General features: G+C 40.0%; 1 pseudogene; it reads left to right on the forward strand.

Annotated features, from left to right (window-relative positions):
* Positions 1-604: 604 nt before the first annotated feature.
* LOC116396772 (ganglioside-induced differentiation-associated protein 1-like) lies at positions 605-2563 on the forward strand (annotated as a pseudogene).
* Positions 2564-5012: the final 2449 nt, after the last annotated feature.

Raw genomic sequence — 5012 nt, forward strand, 5'->3', positions numbered from 1 at the left:
TTGAAGAAGAGGATTAATGTTCCACTCCGAGCCAGGAGGGGGCGGATTATTTAAATTTTCACTTTGATAAGGAGTGCTGCCCTCACTTGTCCCCTAACATACTAACAGATAAAATGGCGTCGGAAAACAGACCGGAATCCCAAGATGAGAAAACGGCTCTTATAGAGAAGGACCCTGAACAAGATGTACATCAAGAATGTGGCACAATCGCAAAACAAAGGGAATCAAAACTTACGCTTTATCACTGGACACGGTGAGCGTATTTACATTTCAGCACTACCGTCCAGTGGACAGCTCCTCACCACAGATTTCAATAGATGTCCAGACAAATCTTTCTAATGTTATGTTTGTCATTAAGTCAGTGAATATTTAGCAAATCCAGTTGCCTGTGGACACTGCCATTACATCTGTTGCTAAAAGGTGTACTTTAATACAAAATTGTATCTTTCATTTGGTCACAACCGGATGAAAACCTGGAATTAAAAGTGTCTTTTATGATCATTCTTCTGTATTCCTCCAAAGAATAGTCCCTTACTTATAGAAAGTATTTGATCGTTATTTATAGTACCACAAGTAGATGTTTAAATGAGTTTTTCAGGTGCGTCTGGCTATAGCAGAGGAAGGTTTGCTCTGTGAGCAGTATGATGTGAGCCTTCCTCTCAGTGAACACAACGAGCCCTGGTTCATGCATCTGAATCCCACTGGTGAGGTGCCAGTTCTGGTCCACAATGAAGACATCATCTGTGACCCAACTCAGATCATGGACTACCTGGAGCAGAGTTTCAATGATGGTGAGACTAAATAAAGACTTTGTGGTAACTGTGTTGATGTATTAAAGCAGAGCTGGATAGTTACAAGGCGTGCTCCATTCAACAGACGTTACTACTTCTTTTCATACATTGTTTTCTTCTTTCAGTAAATTTCATATTGATTTTTCGGTCTTTCATTCCATATATTTTTCTTTGTTTGCATTGATCCATGATACCTTTGTTCTAAGAGTCTCATCCAGTCACCTTAAAAGGAGAGAAAACCTGGTAAGCATGCAGCTATTCAAGCTAATGAAAAATGATGTGTTTAAATACCTACTGTTTTTCCAACTTTTCCCAACCCTTGCGTAGCCGTTCCAAGGCAAGCTTGCAGTGTATAAAACCACTTTGAGTCTCTTCTGAGAAAAGTTGTAAGGAAACGAAGTGACAGCATTGCTCCTTCCTTTTGATGACTTGTTTGTCTCCAGAAGGCACACCCAAGCTGATCCGTGAAGAGGGCAGTACACACTACCTCAGACTGCAGCGCTACAGAGAGCTGCTGGAATCACTACAGATGGATGCCTACACCCCTGGCTGCATCCTCCACCCTGAGATCACAATGGACTCGCACATACCAGCATATGCTGCCACCTGTATACGAAGTAAGACTCACTGTGATGCTTTTGAGTAGTGAGTAGCTTTGGTCCTACAGCAATTAACGTATTTACAGAGTGATCGCCCAATCTAGTCATGTTAGAGATGAAACAAACAAACTAACCCCCTGCTAAAGCTAACTATAAGTAAAGTAGCTGTAACTGAAAACTCTTGCTTTTCACTCGTGAAATCCATGTGTTTTGATGTGGCCACCTACATTTAAATGTATTAAATTGTACATAAATTTATGATATTAATTTAACTCATAGTATCGGCACCTGCAGACAACTGTAAATAACCAAAACATTTTTTATTTTCTTTAACAAACTAAAGCTGAAAGAGTGCAGTATGGGTATTTGTATTAGTATTCGTATTATGTTCATGGCAATTATTTTTAGGCAAACTAATCAGCCTAAAAGGCATAAACTGAAGGCATAGTAACATAGTAATGTGTCAATTCTCTGTCTAAAATGTGTCATAAGGTAAATGTGCACAAATGCATTTCTATATGAAAACGTTTTTGCAGTCCGAGGTGTTTGACGATGACAACATGAAGCACCTGAAGAAGCTTCTGGATGAATTGGAGAGTGTGATGGACCAGGTCGAGACAGAGCTACAGAGGAGGGTGGAGGAAACACCAGGTACACAACCACAATAGCTCGTCACTTATCAACCAATTTACCATTAAGAGACAAACAATAAATTACACAATTACATTTTATGACTGCGTTAATATTAACAGTCAAAATTCAATGGCAGTAGCGTTTTGAATATCATGTTATCTGTTGCCTTTCTGTACTTCTTGCCTCCTTGTCTTCCACTTGTAGAAGAAGGCAGTCAGTCCTGGCTGTGTGGTGACTTCTTCAGCATGGCCGACGTCTCTCTGGCAGTCACCTTGCACCGCCTCAAGTTCCTCGGCCTCTCCCGCCGCTTCTGGGGCGACGGTAACCGTGTGAACCTGGAGACATACTACGAGCGAGTGGTGGAGCGCCCAGCCTTCAGGAGACTGCTTGGCCATGTCGACAACATCCTCATCTCTGCTGTTCTTCCTGTGGCATTTCACGTGGCCAGGAAGAACGCACCGGTTATTCTTGGCACCACCCTGTTGATAGGTGTTCTAGGCTTTTCTTTACATGAAGAAGAGGCTGCCTGTGTCCTTCTGAGGGAGTGTCATTTTCCCTAAATCACATATAACATACACAACACAGAAAAATTTTCGCCAAAAACATTTAAAAAAAGGGGTAAAGTGAAAATATTTTGCACAAAAAGCCCCCCCCCCCCCCCCCCCATTCTCAATGCACGACTGCTGCATTACACATAAAAGGATAACACTGGTAGTTATTCATGTTTTTGCCATTTTCCCTAAATCACATATAACATACACATGGCTTTGAAGCTCTACATACGAAGAGTCAGATTCCAAACATAATTGTATTCACAAGCTATGTTATTGTAACAAGTATGAATAAATTAGATGTTAAAAGATGAAAAATGAAAAAAATGAAAGTTGTCTGACTGTCTTTTGGACCCAAATAATCAAATCAAATAAGGTAGAACTTTATTTCTCCCAAGCTACATTGGGTTAGCAGCAGTTGCAGAACAAAGTAGGAAAGAGTGCAAATATAAATATATACATTAAATAAAATCTATAAACATAAAATCTATAGAACATATATTTTGTAAAAAGAGCATATGTATGTACCATTCGTCTCTAAAAGAAAGTGATAATACATGTCCAAATATTGGAACCTTTGACTGTAAGCCATGCAATTGCAGCATAACTTCGAGACAGTTCAAGCAGCGTCTCATACTGTATGTCTACTGTAATCTTTCAGGACCAACATAATGCAGACAGTATCTGATTTTAAGGAAAACCCGCAGCATGGTCAGACATCTTTATGTGAACTTAAATCACTATGAGCCTATGTTTTGCCCAATATGTTCTTTTCTTAATTTATTATTTGAATATAGTCCATATCTGCCTGTTAGAAATGAAAGTACATCAGAAGCCCACAGACCCAGTCTGTCAGCATATAACAAACTCATCAGCTCAGTTAACACACTGTCAAATGCAGACACAAGTTTAATTGTACAAACGCTCTGTGGGATCTTCCTGTTATCACACATGCACCGACGTTTTACTGTATTACTTACATAATTGTTTGAAATATTCTCTATGTAACAATATCTGAATTGATGCTTTTCCAATCTCAATTACATCTTCTTCAGACCATCATATTCAAAATGGGTGTGAAATTATACTACTCCCAAACAATCTGCAGAGTTTCCTCTTATGTCATTTAGCAGACTATCATATAGGTCTTGAACATTTTAGGATTCTCACATTTTAGGGAAACACCTGAAAGACTAATCACATCAGGGTCTGGATGTAAATCAACATCGTCAGTAATGTGTTCGCCCAGTCAGAACAACACTGACATTTAACATATGCTCAGCTTTGATTTGAAGTCGTCCTCACGTGAGCTCGGCTTCACACAACACAGGCACACGCTAGAGCTCTCAACAAAGTCTGCCCTTTGTCTTTAGTGTCCAGAGAGCTGGGTAGTGTAGCTGTCAAAGAAATGCCTCACACGCGTTAAAGCCACATGCGAGCCAAGCTGTCAAAGGACCATAACCTCATACTAGTATGTTAGCTCTGGAAAATCCTACCCCTGCAAATGGCAATCAAAATGACATAATGTTTTGCCACAAAGCTATATCACAAAGGTGCCATTTTAATGGATAAGGGTCAAAGTCATTAAGGAAGTGCAAATGTGCATTTCAGATACAAAGTTACCTACATTTCAATTGTGTTCATTGTTATAAACTGAATCTGTTTTACTATGACATATTATGACTTTATTCAACATGCTATACTTTGAATTTTTCTGAATGCTAATAATGAAATAGGCCAAAGTCCCTCCTCTCACCACACCATCAGAGTGGCTCCACTTACAACGTACAGTATGAGATGCCACATGATGCCACAGTGAAGCCATTTAGTGTGAATGTGAACATGTGTCTGCAAAAAGCTTGTAAAGCAGGTCGATTTCATTCAAAATGATCAGCGCCCCCGCTCTCTCACCCTCTCCCCAGTGTTGGACCGCTGGGACTTGCCTGTTGCAGTGTTTCCCTTCAACATCATCATTGTCCTCTACCTCCTTTGTACCGGCCCAGACAACCCTTACTTCCCACACCACCCGGCTACGCCACCGGGGCTGCCGGAGCACAATGGCACTGAGCTCATTGCAGCAGAGGTGAGGCGTTCCAACGTTTAATTCAATGTTTGTGGATAGGTTGAGTTATACTACACGGAAGCCAGGAGGTTGCTGTTCAAAAGCAGACTCTTAAATCATGATTGTCTCTCAGATCTTGAAGCTTGGTCAAACTTCCAAAATCAACACAGGGATTATTTTCCTACTTCTTTTCATAACCAGTGTAAGTCTAGAAAACACACCTAAAAGATTTGACTCTACTATATTTTCGAGACCAACCTTCTTATGATTGCAAATTAGTTTGAAATAAAATAACATACATAACATAAAACATAACAAATATGAGAACTGAAACAAAGGGGAGATAATTGACACACTTATACAGGTAGGCAAAGGT

This window comes from Anarrhichthys ocellatus, unplaced genomic scaffold, assembly GCF_004355925.1.
Source record: "Anarrhichthys ocellatus isolate YVR2014 unplaced genomic scaffold, GSC_Weel_1.0 scaffold59, whole genome shotgun sequence".
NCBI classification, from domain to species: Eukaryota; Metazoa; Chordata; class Actinopteri; order Perciformes; family Anarhichadidae; genus Anarrhichthys; species Anarrhichthys ocellatus.